The 18,250-nt window shown below is 35.0% G+C and overlaps 1 long non-coding RNA gene across 1 annotated transcript; it reads right to left on the bottom strand.

The window, feature by feature from the left end:
- Positions 1-6,215: 6,215 nt before the first annotated feature.
- LOC139526006 (uncharacterized) lies at positions 6,216-18,061 on the bottom strand. Its single transcript, XR_011665081.1, has 3 exons — positions 17,983-18,061; positions 15,681-15,788; positions 6,216-6,379 (listed from the first exon to the last, which is right to left on the bottom strand). It is a non-coding gene; the product is annotated as an uncharacterized lncRNA (long non-coding RNA).
- Positions 18,062-18,250: the final 189 nt, after the last annotated feature.

Raw genomic sequence — 18,250 nt, 5'->3', positions numbered from 1 at the left:
TGGTCATCTTTTAGACGACATATTTGAAGATGATCGTATCTCAAAACAAATTCGATGTGATACAATTCATTCCTGGTTACCGTGAAATAGACTGGTTTCCCAAACGTCATGTCCGTAATATCTTCATTTAATCGTATCGACTGGAGAATATGGAGAGATTTTCCCTAACGTACGACTGGTGCACGAAATCGGAACAGAAGTACATACGTCTCGTTTAGGCTTCTAATTCCGGTATGAACGACACCTTCAATGAACATTCCCACGATCCATCCAACGTATAGCGTTTTGCAAGGCGCACTTTGAAACGTACGTTATTTTCAAACGATGGATGAAAGCGAGTTTTCGCTATTAATAAATAAACAAAAGTCGTCCATAGTGTTAATTCCAGTAAAACCTTTAGTATCTCTCTTACAGCTTTGTTATACTCAAAGCCGTATTTAAGGAAATAAACGGAAATAGTAATTGATTGCTTAACGTCCAGTGGCAAATAATTCATGAATGTTTAGAACACGTTACCATAAATACAATAGGTATAGGTCTTGTAAAAGAGGCCACCCCGCGGGATAAAGGGTATATTGGATAGGAACATAAATTTTGCCTTGCAATAGGCTAAAATGTGTTGTGTATAACTATATAAGTACAGTAGACTAATTTATCTTCTATACGGTTGAAATAATTATTATAGTCAATACAATTTTTTGTGTTTCTGTATAATTAATGAATCCTCCTGATCATCTTTCTTCCTTAAGCATTTAGTAATCTTCATCATAATTTTATGTTAAGGACTATATAGACATACAACTTGTTTGATTGGACCGTATGCTAAGAGCCGGCCACCTACAGAGCCAGAATCATCTCATTTATACCGGTTCAAACCGGTTCTTGTTTCTCTGCACGGACATAATTCTTGCACGTGCACAAACAAACAAAAAATGCTACTGCAATTATATACTGTAACAGTCGTATTTGTTTGTATTCCTTTATAATTTTTTTATAGTTTAACATCCCATAATTCTTAATTCCTTATATTTAAGCAGCCGTATATTTTACCAGTCCCTATTTCACTATTCTTTATATTTATTTTGGTCATATTTCTTTATTCTTTATTTTTCTCGCCCATATCATTCTTTATTTATTTTTTCGTCCATTATTCTCTATTCTGTAAACCCAATCCAAACTCCTTGTATATAAATATTGATTGATTAAATATATTATCCGTGTAATTTTTGAAGATAAAAACCAACTACGACCGTGGAATTTTCAAATATATAGTTAAGATTATGTTAAATGAGAAACAATTTTAAATGACCAGACGTGGTTTTAGTTAATCATTTGGGTTGAAATCCTAATCATATGATAGTAATTATATGTGGTTGAAATGAGTTGGAATGCAATACTACTCAATGTTTACGGTTGTCATGCTTATCTAAAAGATAAAGATAATTATTTAATGTCACAGACTATATTTTTATAATTGGTGTCCGTTAATTAGAACCAAATAAAAAAGTGTACTCCTGTAAACATGTTATTGAAAGAAAGTGTATAAAGATACTTATTTTTAATCACCAGATGTGCTTTATCTCTTAATCTAATTATTTGAGATGTCATGTTAAACAGGACCATAGGATATTAATTAAGTGGTTCAAATAAGTCGGAAAGCTACGGACGCCCATAGGACCTCCCACAAATATAATTTGAATTCGAAATCACGAATTTAAATCGTTATTACGAATTTTATAATTCGTTACTGGTATAACATTAAGGTATAGCGTCCAAGCCCAAATATGGCGTCGGTGTCTCGATGTCCGAATCATACGGTCCAACCTCAAATTCGCGTCCCGATTTCATGGTCGACCATGGCGTCCGCGTTAAGGCCCAAATATGGCGTCGGCATTCACACCCAGGTCCAAATATAGCGTCAGCGTTCGACGTCCACCTTTATGGGTTCATTCTGTCCCACAAACACTACTGACAACTCTCCACAAGAGACCAAAATGGCACAGAAATTAACAACTATAGGTCACCGTACGGCCTTCAACAATTAGCACAGCCCATACCGCATAGTCACCTATAACAAGTCCCGAAATGACAATGTGAAACAATTTAAACGAAAAAACTAACGACCTAATTTATATACAAAAAATGAACGAAAAACAAATATGTAACATATAAACAAACGACAACCACTGAATTACAGTCTCCTAACTTGGGACAGGCACATACATAGAGAATGTGGCGGGGTTAAACATGTTAGCGGGATCCCAAACCTCCAATAACCTGGGACTTTGGTGTAACAGTACAACATAAGAACGAACTATAAAAATCAGCTGAAGAAGGCTTACTCATCAGATGGAAAAAAATACAAATATATAAGATCCATACAATACATACAGACCATATATCGAAACCAATATATACTAAGCATTCAGCCAATCAAACAAAATGCATCTTAGAACCAAAGATCATTTTCACACTGTATATGGGTAAGAGATCTTAAAACAGAGTTTTTTTGACACTGTATATGGGTCAGAGATACAGTTTGTATACAGACTGTATATAAAAATTAGACCCATAGATAAAGCATACAGAAAATGCATACATACTGTATATAAGAGCCACAGGCAGTGCACACACTTTATCTTGCAGTAACAGACTTTTATTTCAACTTGGAACAACTTACAATGCATACATACTGTGTCTCTGATCCATAGACAGTGTTAACCGACTAAATCTAAGATATACCGACAATAGAAGTATCTTAGACTCATAGTCAAAGCATATAAACAATGTATAAAGATTAAGAACGACGTACAATACATAAAATTAATTTAATTTACAACAAAGAAAATGCATACAGACTGTATCTGGGAAGCACAGACAATGCATTGACTGTGTGTAATCAAAGAATCTTTGTGAGCACGCTCACATACTTCACAGCCCGACATTGTCACTAATCAAACAAAATTTCAACAGATTATTTAGTTCAAACACGCATGAAATTCTGTTGTGTAATTTCAGAAGATATGCAGAAGTATATTTAGGCCGAAATTCTAAGTTCAGAAGGCATAGTTCCTAATTCCTAACAAGAGTACACACGTTGAAATTTCTCGCCTTATTTATGTTGATAGACCTAAATATAAAGTTTTACTACAATTATCACATAAACTTATTAATAACATGACCAAAGAAAATGAGATCAAGGTCATATGACCAAAATGAGGAATACATTTACACCTTACAATCATTCAATACAAATCAGGTCAAGGTCAGATGACACTTGGCACAAAAACTAAACACTGAACAATGAACCTCGAAAATGAGGTCAAGGTCAAATGAGACTTGCGAGACTGACATCATAAGATATTTCCAGACACCAAATAAAGTTGACCTATTGCATATAGTATTAGAAAAAACGAACAAAACTCAAAAGCTTAACTTTGACCATTGAACCAAGAAAATGAGGTCAAGATCAGATGACACCTGCCAGTTGGACATGTACACCTTACAATCCTTCCATGCACCAAATATACAAGACATATTTCATATAGTATCTGAGATATAGACTTGACCACCAAAACTTAACCCTTTTCACTGATCCATGAAATGATGGCGAGGTCAAGTGAAAACTGTCTGATGGGCATGCTGACCAAGGTACGCAAATACTAAACATAGTTACCCATAATATGAGAGAAATTACAAAAACTCTTAACTTTTTTTCAAGTAGTCACTGAACCATGAAAATGAGTTCAAGGACAATGGACATGTGACAGACGGAAACTTCCAAACTTAAGGCATCTGTATTTAAAGTATGGAGCATCCAGGTCGTTCGCCGTCTAAAATATAAAGCTTTTAAGAAGTGAACTAACGCTGTCGCCGCCGCCGCCGCCAGATCACCATTCCTATGTCGAGCTTTCTGCGACAAAAGTCGCAAGCTCGACAAAAACAAGAATGTGTCCATCGTACACCGTTCCCCACTTACCCTATCATTTTCTTTGTTCAGTGGACCGTGAAATAGGGGAAAAAACCTTCTTTGGCATTAAGCTTAGAAAAAAACATATTATTGGAAACATATGTACTAAGTTTCAAGTTTATTGGACCTGACCTTCAACAAAAACTACCTTGACCAAAACATTTAACCTGAAGCGAGAAAACGGACGAAGGAGCAGACGCATAGACCGGAAAACTAATGCCCATTTACTATCGTAGGTGGGGCATAAAAAAAATTAATCATGATTTTCTGCCAATATGCACATTTACATAGCATGTCCTAACTATCTAAAAAATTCATGAAACTCTGTTGTGGTCTTTAGACAGATTTTATGACAAACTGTTGTAGGAATATATAGAAAATCAATGAATCGATAATTTCATAATTTCCTCATTATCTACAAAAATTTATAAAACTCTGTTATGTGGTTTCAGAGGAGTTGCAATAACGAGAACAGGACTGACAGACCGATGGATCAAAAACATTGTACCATAAAGAACTTTGTTTGGTTTGGTATAATAAAGGGTCTGCTAAATAATGTAAGGCTGAGATAAATTAGTCATTTGGTCACACCAGTTTTTTGGCGAGGTTCTTTTTGTTCAGTCTGTGATGTTCTTTGTTGTGTTTTGCATTCTGTTGTTGGTTTGTTAATCTTTCTCTTTTTGTTTGCCGTGGTTTTGTCAGTTTATTATTGACTTATGTGTTTGAATAAGCCTTTAGTATCTTTCGCCTCTCTCTTCGGTCAATTTGATTATGTGGGACATACAGATTTAGACCCAAACTTGTCTCTGATTGTTTCGTGATTATTGCAGATGTAAATCATACTATAAAATTGAGTATGGAAATGGGGAATGTGTCAAGGAGACAACAACCCGACCATAGAGCAGACAACAGCCGAAGGCCACCGATAGATCTTCAATGTAGCGAGAAACTCCCGCACACGGAGGTGTCCGTCAGTTGGCCCCTAAACAAATATGTATACTAGTTCAGTGATAATGGACGTCATACTAAGCTCCGAATTATACACAAGAAACTAAAATTATAAATCATACAAGACTAACAAAGGTCAGAGGCTCCTAACTTGGGACAGGCGCAAAATTGCGGCGGGATTAAACATGTTTTTTGAGATCTCAACCCTCCCCTATACCTGTAGCCAATGTAGAAAAAACAAACGCAAAACAATACGCACAGTAAAACTCAGTTTAAGAGAAGTCCGAGTCCGATGTCAGAATATGAAACAAAAGAAAATAAACAAAATGACAATAATACATAAATAACAACAGACTACTAGCAGTTATTGGCTGTATGGTTGCATATAACTGCTTACATCCACTTTATTTGAACTTCAGTGGATACATGTAGGCGTCTCATTGGCAATCATACCACATCTCCGTATTTTTACAGTATTGTATCAGTACTGTTACCTAATAACAGGACAAAACAAGACAGCAATTTGACAAAACTAAAGACATACATACTTGATTTTACTTCTCTAAAGATATAAACAAAATTTTCATAGTTCGTATCTGAACATGTACACAGCCATGGGAATTTTAAGGGACTATATTTCAGTGTGCATATATTTAGTAGCTAATCTGGCTACTTCCTGTTTATCAGACCGGTACCTTAGAAAAGAATTGTGACAATATATCCAATCTTTTCAAAAACCAAAGACTAACGTCACTAGGAGCAGCAGTTAGTTGTCATAGATACTCTAGATAGAAAGATAATCTTTTATAAAAGGGACTTCACATAGTTTGTGAAAGGGTATAATCGGTTTGTGCCGAAATTACTTTCTTTAGTCCAGAAACTCATTTGTGCTAAATGGTAATCTCCACCCACATTTAGGACTGGCAGTTATTTGTAGTTTTTATCAACAGCTTGCACTTTTTCTAAATTATATTTGCTTCTTTTAAGACTGACCAAAACTGTTTTTTTACCATTGTGGTTTGATTAAGGTAGTTTATATCAAACAGCTGTTGGAAATATTTTGGACAACCCTCTTATTTACAATATCATTTGATCAACACCTAGTGGTCTTTGGTGGTATTTCGCATAACATTAATAAGGTCTTTTTTAAAAGGCAACTTGAAATTATTGGTCCCATATTTATGTGCTATAGCAAATGTATGGGCTGCTGATCTGCAATATTGCAATATATGATAGCAATATATTCTTATGTTTTCAATGACCCCTTATTTCTTCACTCCACTTTATAAGATAGAAATAAATGTTATTCCATATTTTATTGTTTTTTTTTAAAGGTATCATAATTTAGACATAAAGACAAAACTAAGCACAGTGAAAAAAGTCTACTCTGTCCTGTAAAGTTTGAGATGTTTTTGTTGTTCAATCTTTATCACTTGTATGGAAACACTAAATCTTGATAACCTACAACAGAAATATTATCACTTTTATTTCAATTCAATTGTTGCAGTTATCATGCATGTAATAGAGAAAATGATAAATTAGACCAGATCTCCACATTAATAATATCAAAACTAGAGGCTTCAATGAGCCTGTGTCACTCACATGATACTTTTATTTATAATTGATGCATGATACAGAAATTGTCCATACCAACCGTCAGTGTTTACCATACAATACAGTACTTCTATACACTGTCTGTATACAGTATTTGTCGGATTTTGTCCATACCTATCGTCGATGTTTGACATAAAATACAATACTTCTATATACCGTATATCAACAGTATTTGTCTATACCTACCGTCGGTAGTTAACATACAATACAGTACCCCTATATACCGTCTATCAACAGTATTTGTCTATACCTACCGTCAGTGGTTAACATACGATATAGTACTCCTTTGCACCATCCATCAACAGTATTTGTCTATACCTACCGTCGGTGGTTAACATGCAATAAAGTGCTCCTATATACCGTCTATCAACAGTATTTGTCTATACCTACCGTCGGTGGTTAACATACAATATAGTGTTCCGATAAACCGTCTATCAACAGTATTTGTCTATACCTACTGTCGGTAGTTAACATACAATATAGTGCTCCTGTATACCATCTATCAACAGTATATGTCTATACCTACCGTCGGTGGTTAACATACAATATAGTGCTCCCATCTACCGTCTATCAACAGTATTTGTCTATACCTACCGTCGGTGGTTAACATACAATATAGTGCTCCCATATACCGTCTATCAACAGTACGTATTTGTCTATACCTACTGTCGGTAGTTAACAGACAATATAGTGCTCCTAAATACCGTCTATCAACAGTATTTGTCTATACCTACCGTCGGTAGTTAACATACAATATAGTGCTCCTATATACCGTCTATCAACAGTATTTGTCTATACCTATCGTTAGTGGTTAACATACAATATAGTGCTCCTATATACCGTCTATAAAAAGTATTTGGCTATACCTACCGTCAGTGGTTAACATACAATATAGAGCTCCTATATACCGTCTATCACCAGTATTTTGCTATACCTACCGTCGGTGGTTAACATACAATATAGTGCTCCCATATACCGTTTATCAACAGTATTTGTCTATACCTACTGTCGGTAGTTAACATACAATATAGTGCTCCTATATACCATCTATCAACAGTATATGTCTATACCTACCGTCGGTGGTTAACATACAATATAATGCTCCCATATACCGTCTATCAACAGTATTTGTCTATACCTACTGTCGGTGGTTAACATACAATATAGTGCTCCTATATACCGTCTATCAACAGTATTTGTCTATACCTACCGTCGGTGGTTAACATACAATATAATGCTCCCATATACCGTCTATCAACAGTATTTGTCTATACCTACCGTCGGTGGTTAACATACAATATAGTGCTCCTACAATGTATATACCGTCTATCAACAGTATTTGTCTATACCTACCGTCAGTGGTTAACATACAATATAGTGCTTCCATATACCGTCTATAAACAGTATTTGTCTTTACCTACTGTCGGTAGTTAACATACAATATAGTGCTCCTATATACCATCTATCAATAGTATATGTCTATACCTACCGTCGGTGGTTAACATACAATATAATGCTCCCATATACTGCTATCAACAGTATTTGTCTATACCTACCGTCGGTAGTTAACATACAATATAGTGCTCCTATATACCGTCTATCAACAGTATTTGTCTATACCTACCGTCGGTAGTTAACATACAATATAGTGCTCCTATATACCATCTATCAACAGTATTTGTCTATACCTACCGTCGGTAGTTAACATACAATATAGTGCTCCTATATACCATCTATCAACAGTATTTGTCTATACCTACTGTCGGTGGTTAACATACAATATAGTGCTCCTATATACCGTCTATCAACAGTATCTGTCTATACCTACTGTCGGTAGTTAACATACAATATAGTGCTCCTATATACCGTCTATCAACAGTATTTGTCTATACCTACCGTCGGTAGTTAACATACAATATAGTGCTCCTATATACCATCTATCAACAGTATTTGTCTATACCTACCGTCGGTAGTTAACATACAATATAGTGCTCCTATATACCATCTATCAACAGTATTTGTCTATACCTACTGTCGGTGGTTAACATACAATATAGTGCTCCTATATACCGTCTATCAACAGTATCTGTCTATACCTACTGTCGGTAGTTAACATACAATATAGTGCTCCTATATACCGTCTATCAACAGTATTTGTCTATACCTACTGTCGGTAGTTAACATGCAATATAGTGCTCCTATATACCGTCTATCAACAGTATTTGTCTATACCTATCGTCAGTGGTTAACATGCAATATAGTGCTCCTATATACCGTCTATCAACAGTATATGTCTATACCAACCGTCGGAGGTTAACATACAATATAGTGCTCCCATAAACCGTCTATCAACAGTATTTGTCTATACCTACTGTCGGTAGTTAACATACAATATAGTGCTTCTATATACCGTCTATCAACAGTATTTGTCTATACCTACCGTCGGTGGTTTACATACAATATAGTGCTCCTATATACCGTCTATCAACAGTATTTGTCTATACCTACCGTCGGTGGTTAACATACAATATTGTGCTCCCATATACCGTCTATCAACAGTATTTGTCTATACCTACTGTTGATAGTTAACATACAATATAGTGCTCCTATATACCGTCTATCAACAGTATTTGTCTATACCTACCGTCGGTAGTTAACATACAATATAGTGCTCCTATATACCGTCTATCAACAGTATTTGTCTATACCTACCGTCAGTGGTTAACATACAATATAGTGCTCCTATATACCGTCTATCAACAGTATTTGTCTATACCTACCGTCGGTAGTTAACATACAATATAGTGCTCCTATATGCCGTCTATCAACAGTATTTGTCTATACCTACCGTCGGTGGTTAACATAAGATATTGTGCTCCTATATACCGTCTATAAAAAGTATTTGGCTATACCTACCGTCAGTGGTTAACATACAATATAGTGCTCCTATATACCGTCTATCACCAGTATTTGTCTATACCTACCGTCGGTGGTTAACATACAATATAGTGCTCCCATATACCGTTTATCAACAGTATTGTCTATACCTACTGTCGGTAGTTAACATACAATATAGTGCTCCTATATACCATCTATCAACAGTATATGTCTATACCTCCCGTGGGTGGTTAACATACACTATAATGCTCCCATATACCGTCTATCAACAGTATTTGTCTATACCTACTGTCGGTGGTTAACATGCAATATAGTGCTTCTATATACCGTCTATCAATAGTATTTGTCTATACCTACCGTCGGTGGTTAACATACAATATAGTGCTCCTACAATGTATATACCGTCTATCAACAGTATTTGTCTATACCTACCGTCGGTGGTTAACATACAATATAGTGCTTCCATATACCGTCTATAAACAGTATTTGTCTTTACCTACTGTCGGTAGTTAACATACAATATAGTGCTCCTATATACCGTCTATCAACAGTATTTGTCTATACCTACCGTCGGTGGTTAACATACAATATTGTGCTCCCATATACCGTCTATCAACAGTATTTGTCTATACCTACTGTCGATAGTTAACATACAATATAGTGCTCCTATATACCGTCTATCAACAGTATTTGTCTATACCTACCGTCGGTAGTTAACATACAATATAGTGCTCCTATATACCGTCTATCAACAGTATTTGTCTATACCTACCGTCAGTGGTTAACATACAATATAGTGCTCCTATATACCGTCTATCAACAGTATTTGTCTATATCTACCGTCGGTAGTTAACATACAATATAGTGCTCCTATATACCGTCTATCAACAGTATTTGTCTATACCTACCTTCGGTAGTTAACATACAATATAGTGCTCCTATATACCGTCTATCAACAGTATTTGTCTATACCTACCGTTGGTGGTTAACATACAATATAGTGCTCCTATATACCGTCTATCAACAGTATTTGTCTATACCTACCGTCGGTGGTTAACATACAATATAGTGCTCCCATATACCGTTTATCAACAGTATTGTCTATACCTACTGTCGGTAGTTAACATACAATATAGTGCTCCTATATACCATCTATCAACAGTATATGTCTATACCTCCCGTGGGTGGTTAACATACAATATAATGCTCCCATATACCGTCTATCAACAGTATTTGTCTATACCTACTGTCGGTGGTTAACATGCAATATAGTGCTTCTATATACCGTCTATCAATAGTATTTGTCTATACCTACCGTCGGTGGTTAACATACAATATAGTGCTCCTACAATGTATATACCGTCTATCAACAGTATTTGTCTATACCTACCGTCGGTGGTTAACATACAATATAGTGCTTCCATATACCGTCTATAAACAGTATTTGTCTTTACCTACTGTCGGTAGTTAACATACAATATAGTGCTCCTATATACCGTCTATCAACAGTATTTGTCTATACCTACCGTCGGTGGTTAACATACAATATTGTGCTCCCATATACCGTCTATCAACAGTATTTGTCTATACCTACTGTCGATAGTTAACATACAATATAGTGCTCCTATATACCGTCTATCAACAGTATTTGTCTATACCTACCGTCGGTAGTTAACATACAATATAGTGCTCCTATATACCGTCTATCAACAGTATTTGTCTATACCTACCGTCAGTGGTTAACATACAATATAGTGCTCCTATATACCGTCTATCAACAGTATTTGTCTATACCTACCGTCGGTAGTTAACATACAATATAGTGCTCCTATATACCGTCTATCAACAGTATTTGTCTATACCTACCTTCGGTAGTTAACATACAATATAGTGCTCCTATATACCGTCTATCAACAGTATTTGTCTATACCTACCGTTGGTGGTTAACATACAATATAGTGCTCCTATATACCGTCTATCAACAGTATTTGTCTATACCTACCGTCGGTGGTTAACATGCAATAAAGTGCTCCCATATACCGTTGATGTCTATCAACAGTATTTGTCTATACCTACTGTCGGTAGTTAACATATAATATAGTGCTCCTATATACCATCTGTCAACAGTATATGTCTATACCTACCGTCAGTGGTTAACATACAATATAGTGCTCCCATATACCGTCTATCAACAGTATTTGTCTATACCTACCGTCGGTAGTTAACATACAATATAGTGCTCCTATATACCATCTATCAACAGTATATGTCTATACCTACCGTCGGTGGTTAACATACAATATAGTGCTCCTATATACCGTCTATCAACAGTATTTGTCTATACCTACCGTTGGTGGTTAACATACAATATAGTGCTCCTATATACCGTCTATCAACAGTATTTGTCTATACCTACCGTCGGTGGTTAACATGCAATAAAGTGCTCCCATATACCGTTGATGTCTATCAACAGTATTTGTCTATACCTACTGTCGGTAGTTAACATACAATATAGTGCTCCTATATACCATCTGTCAACAGTATATGTCTATACCTACCGTCAGTGGTTAACATACAATATAGTGCTCCCATATACCGTCTATCAACAGTATTTGTCTATACCTACCGTCGGTAGTTAACATACAATATAGTGCTCCTATATACCATCTATCAACAGTATATGTCTATACCTACCGTCGGTGGTTAACATACAATATAGTGCTCCTATATACCGTCTATCAACAGTATTTGTCTATACCTACCGTCGGTAGTTAACATACAATATAGACTTAGTGCTCCTATATGCCGTCTATCAACAGTATTTGTCTATACCTACCGTCGGTGGTTAACATAAGATATAGTGCTCCTATATACCGTCTATAAAAAGTATTTGGCTATACCTACCGTCAGTGGTTAACATACAATATAGTGCTCCTATATACCGTCTATCACCAGTATTTGTCTATACCTACCGTCGGTGGTTAACATACAATATAGTGCTCCCATATACCGTTTATCAACAGTATTTGTCTATACCTACTGTCGGTAGTTAACATACAATATAGTGCTCCTATATACCATCTATCAACAGTATATGTCTATACCTACCGTCGGTGGTTAACATACAATATAATGCTCCCATATACCGTCTATCAACAGTATTTGTCTATACCTACTGTCGGTGGTTAACATACAATATAGTGCTTCTATATACCGTCTATCAACAGTATTTGTCTATACCTACCGTCGGTGATTAACATACAATATAGTGCTCCTACAATGTATATACCGTCTATCAACAGTATTTGTCTATACCTACCGTCGGTGGTTAACATACAATATAGTGCTTCCTTATACCGTCTATAAACAGTATTTGTCTTTACCTACTGTCGGTAGTTAACATACAATATAGTGCTCCTATATACCATCTATCAATAGTATATGTCTATACCTACCGTCGGTGGTTAACATACAATATAATGCTCCCATATACTGCTATCAACAGTATTTGTCTATACCTACCGTCGGTAGTTAACATACAATATAGTGCTCCTATATACCGTCTATCAACAGTATTTGTCTATACCTACCTTCGGTAGTTAACATACAATATAGTGCTCCTATATACCGTCTATCAACAGTATTTGTCTATACCTACCGTTGGTGGTTAACATACAATATAGTGCTCCTATATACCGTCTATCAACAGTATTTGTCTATACATACCGTCGGTGGTTAACATACAATATAGTGCTCCCATATACCGTTGATGTCTATCAACAGTATTTGTCTATACCTACTGTCGGTAGTTAACATACAATATAGTGCTCCTATATACCATCTGTCAACAGTATATGTCTATACCTACCGTCGGTGGTTAACATACAATATAGTGCTCCCATATACCGTCTATCAACAGTATTTGTCTATACCTACCGTCGGTGGTTAACAACAATATAGTGCTCCCATATACCGTTGATGTCTATCAACAGTATGTGTCTATACCTACTGTCGGTAGTTAACATACAATATAGTGCTCCTATATACCGTCTATCAACAGTATTTGTCTATACCTACCGTCGGTAGAAATATACAATATAGTGCTCCTATATACCATCTATCAACAGTATTTGTCTATACCTACCGTCGGTAGTTAACATACAATATAGTGCTCCTATATACCATCTATCAACAGTATTTGTCTATACCTACCGTCGGTGGTTAACATACAATATAGTGCTCCTATATACCGTCTATCATTAGTATCTGTCTATACCTACTGTCGGTAGTTAACATACAATATAGTGCTCCTATATACCGTCTATCAACAGTATTTGTCTATACCTACTGTCGGTAGTTAACATACAATATAGTGCTCCTATATACCGTCTATCAACAGTATTTGTCTATACCTACCGTCGGTGGTTAACATACAATATAGTGCTCCTATATACCGTCTATCAACAGTATTTGTTTATACCTACCGTCGGTGGTTAACATACAATATAGTGCTCCTATATACCGTCTATCACCAGTATTTGTCTATACCTACCGTCGGTGGTTAACATACAATATAGTGCTCCTATATACCGTGTATCAACAGTATGTGTCTATACCTACTGTCGGTAGTTAACATACAATATAGTGCTCCTATATACCGTCTATCAACAGTATTTGTTTATACCTACTGTCGGAGGTTAACATAGAATATAGTGCTCATATATACCAAGAGGGATAACGGATCTGCATCTAGAATTTAACATGCTGCCCTTTTTTTGGATTTTTAAAATTCTTGTTATCCCTCAATTTTTACATTCATCCCAAATAATACAACAGTAGTCAATTAGGGGCAGAACACCCATTGTATTATGTTTTCTTGCAGTTATATAAAAAAAAATGTATTTAAGAAAGATGGTATATTCTGGATGATATAGAATGAAATTCAAAACAGTGTGGCTGTGGCCATTGATTGACACAATAAATTCAACCGTTGACTGGGACAATTTACGTGAACGTTTGTCTGTTACGACCACTGTTCACGACGTACCTACGATAGACATTTAAACTGTGGGGTCACCAAAGGTTTCTTAACGCCTTTAATTATGAAATAATTCGAAAAATTAATCAGGAATAACCTTTATGTGTTGATTTATATAATTGATATAAATCAAAACATCGTGTTATTTCTGATTAATTTTTCGAATTACTTTATTAAGGTGTTGAGAACCTTTGGTGACCCCATAGTTTAAGTGTCTTTAAAAAGTACATAGTGAGCATTGGTCGTTACATACAAACGTTCACCTAAATTGTCCTAGTCAATGGATAAATTTAACGTGTCAATCAATGGCCACAGCAACACTGTTTTGAATTTCATTCTATTAGCACAACCTTGGTCAATTTGATTTCTCCAGTTACTTAGTGGGCTGTCAATTTTGAAACTAATATTTTTTCACATGAAGAATTTTGTTATACTTTAATTTATTATCAAGTTTGGTTGAAAAGTCTGAATAGTTTCTGCTTTGTTCCAGTAATCAAACATTTTGTTTCATTTGCATCTATGAACATGTTATTCATTTTACACCACTCTTCAACCCTGTATAAATCTTCTTGAACATCATCATTTATATTTTCTAGATGTTTCCCCCTGATTTATGAATAGTGGTGTCATCAGCATATACAACGATATAGGTCTGTTTCACAATTTTTAATGCATAAGGGAAGGTCATTTATAAATAGCACAAACAATAGAGGACAAGGTATAGAACATTGGGGAACACCAAATTTTACATGTTGTTGTTCAGAGTTAACATTACAAATGTATACCTTTTGTTATTCAGGTACGACTTAAAAAAACTAACAGTAGTCTCACTAAATCCGTACATGTCGAGCTTTAAACAAAGAAAGTCATATTCTACCAAATCAAAAGCTTTTTTTTAAATCTTAATAAAATTGCTAGGTTTAAATTACCATCTTTCATTTCTTGCAACCATGTGTCAATGATATTAAATAAATGTCAAGCTCAATCCAGTATATATTCCAAGTTATGGACAAATGATAATGCTATTAAAAATACCAAATCATAACCAGTGCTTTTCTCTTTTTCTATTTACAGTATATGACTAGGTAATAATGATTACTTTTTTCAACTATTTTCATACTTTTTTGTTTCCTCTGCTTTTGTATCAAGGGCATAATTGTTTATGGCAAACTAAGCATCTGCATAATCAAACTATTCCTAACTATACTCTACCTCAAATTCTGGAAACTGCAGAATTTTTGTCATAGCAGTCTTATGGTAGCTGAACTATTTCTATTTTTTGTAAATCTGGATTAATAAGTCTTTTGTCACATTCTGGGGCTATAGAAAAAAAACATTACAGAATTAAACTGTCAATTGTTCTTGAACAATTGAGAGGTCTTTCCTTTTATAACGTAAAATACGTTTCAATAGACGTAAAATGCATTGAAAAGCTTTAAAACACACTGAAAATCCTTTAAATAAGGTCAAAAACACATAATTAGATATATGGGAATTGACCTTGACCTTTGACCTTTTGACCTTTGTCAAGGTCATTAGTCCCCAATGTCATTGCTGAAGACCCCATGGGTCTAGGACCTTTGGTTATGTAGTAAAAGCTGATTTTGTCTTTTCAGAAACCTAAAACAGGCTTTATGCCCCTTAAAAATAGGTTAAATCTCTTCGGTCAAAATGTAACAAAGTTGCGCCGTAATGACCCAAACATTTTCCACTATTTAAAACATCTGTAAGTATAATGGTTGCTGAGATTATTCCATAACAAGGTGTTAGGTCAAAGGTCAAGGTCAACATACAAATTTGACCTTGAGGTATTTTTCAAAGATACATGAATTGATGATGATTGGTGAAGATCCTAGGTGTCTACGACTTACGGTTTCTGAGTTTTGGTGGTCAACCGACACCGGTTAATTTTTATAGGGGCATAACCCTACCAATGAGTCGTTGAATCTTTTCGATCCAAATGTAACGAAGAACCGGGGTCTGGTCCTGAACAAATTTCACCCTTTATTTTTTTTCTACCTATTACGGTTACGGTGTTGGAACGATAACAAGGTTTTTGGGTTTCGGAGGGATTACTCCGAACCGACAAAATATTTCGACTCACAGGGTGAGTTCCGGATAGGTATTCATGACACCGATACAAAGTGTGAACATGAAAGCGACACGTCTTACGGTTACGGAGGCTAACTTCGTCAAAGTTTGGCGGAACAAAAAGAATAATAATAATAATAATCAGAAGAAATACAGTAAGGTCTTTCCCTTTAGTAAAAGGAAAGACCTTAATTATCAAAATTATGTGTGTATAATGTTTGTGTACAGTCATTCAACTAAAAAAGGACAAAAATTATTTTTTTGTGTATAAATAAATAATTGTGATTTTAATGTCTTAATATTATAAAAAAAACTTCAAAAGATTAAATTTAAATTATAATCTAAACATGAAAGAGCACATATAAATCAACCTTTTACTCAGATTTATATCTAAAACCAGTTATAACTAGCTATAATATCTTTGACTTCACAAATATCATCATCTAATTTTACAAATCAGTATTTATTTGGTGGCACTTCCTGCACACTAAGTATGTTATGCCTTAGGTTTAATTTTGATGCAATCACATTTCAGAAGGTACATGTCTTGAACTGTTTTAATGAATAAATTACAGTTTTAAACTCAGTTTAGGCTGACCTGAGGTCAATAGTCTTAAACAATGTCACCAAACTATCAGTTTTACTGTAATATATTGATATTGTGACATTTATGGGAAAGAGCATATGAGTTAGTCATATTGGTCAATACAATGGAAAGTTTATAGCTGAGACTACTATAACACTATGTGTTATACTAGTAGTCTCAGTTTATAACTATGTTAATGTTAATTATATACATGACATAATAATTAAATCATTTAAAAAACTATTCCAAAGATTTCTCTCAAATCATGTTTACATTTTTTTAGAGAAGAGTCTGTCTGAAATATATTCAGGGGTAGTCCAAATAATTATGACTTCTTAAAAAACTATATTATGGGGAAAAAGGGGGGGTCTATTATGTTTTTTTCATACAGGAGGAAGACGTCAAAGCAAAAAAAAAAACCCAACAAAACAAAATAAAATAATAGCCTGTCAAGACGTCCTTATATCATAATAATTTGGTCTAATTTTGGGATAATACATTTAACTTCCTTTGATGTCGGGGAGGGGATAATTGTTTTGACGATTAATTATTCTTGAAACTAACAATAATTATTTCTTATTGTTACTTTGTTAAGCGAGCGCGATGTGTGGTTCACGAGTTATTTAAAAAAAAAAGGGGGGGTTGTTACTATATCAAATTTACCCAGTTTGGAGACAAGAAGTATTTAAAATCTAACCATAAAATCCAATGTTCCTGCTTTTTTTAGCAGAACAAACACGATGGCATTCTCGTCTCTGTTATAATCAATAGTTAACTCATTTCTTCTTCCAGGTTATTCTTTAATCAATTATGATTATCAGCTGTCTATCTATTTACCATGTTTATGTTAAACTGGTCCGTAATTCCATCGTAGTGTATCGATAAGTGAACACAACAGGGATCCAGTTTATTAACGTCTGTAAACCGATGTATATAATATACAAAGTTCCTGAGTCAGTAACCGTAACTATCACCGTGCTTTGTGCGCATGCGCAATAAACACCAACAACAAGGATAAAACAGGGTACACAGTTCCGTAATTTCGTATACTTTTCTTATCTTCATACTAAAGAGCTCCAAAAGTAGGCGTGCTTAGGTGCACTGG

Source organism: Mytilus edulis, chromosome 6 (assembly GCF_963676685.1).
Source record: "Mytilus edulis chromosome 6, xbMytEdul2.2, whole genome shotgun sequence".
NCBI classification, from domain to species: Eukaryota; Metazoa; Mollusca; class Bivalvia; order Mytilida; family Mytilidae; genus Mytilus; species Mytilus edulis.
The sequence above is the reverse complement of the archived record's forward strand: the minus strand, read 5'-3'. Positions and strand labels throughout refer to the sequence as shown.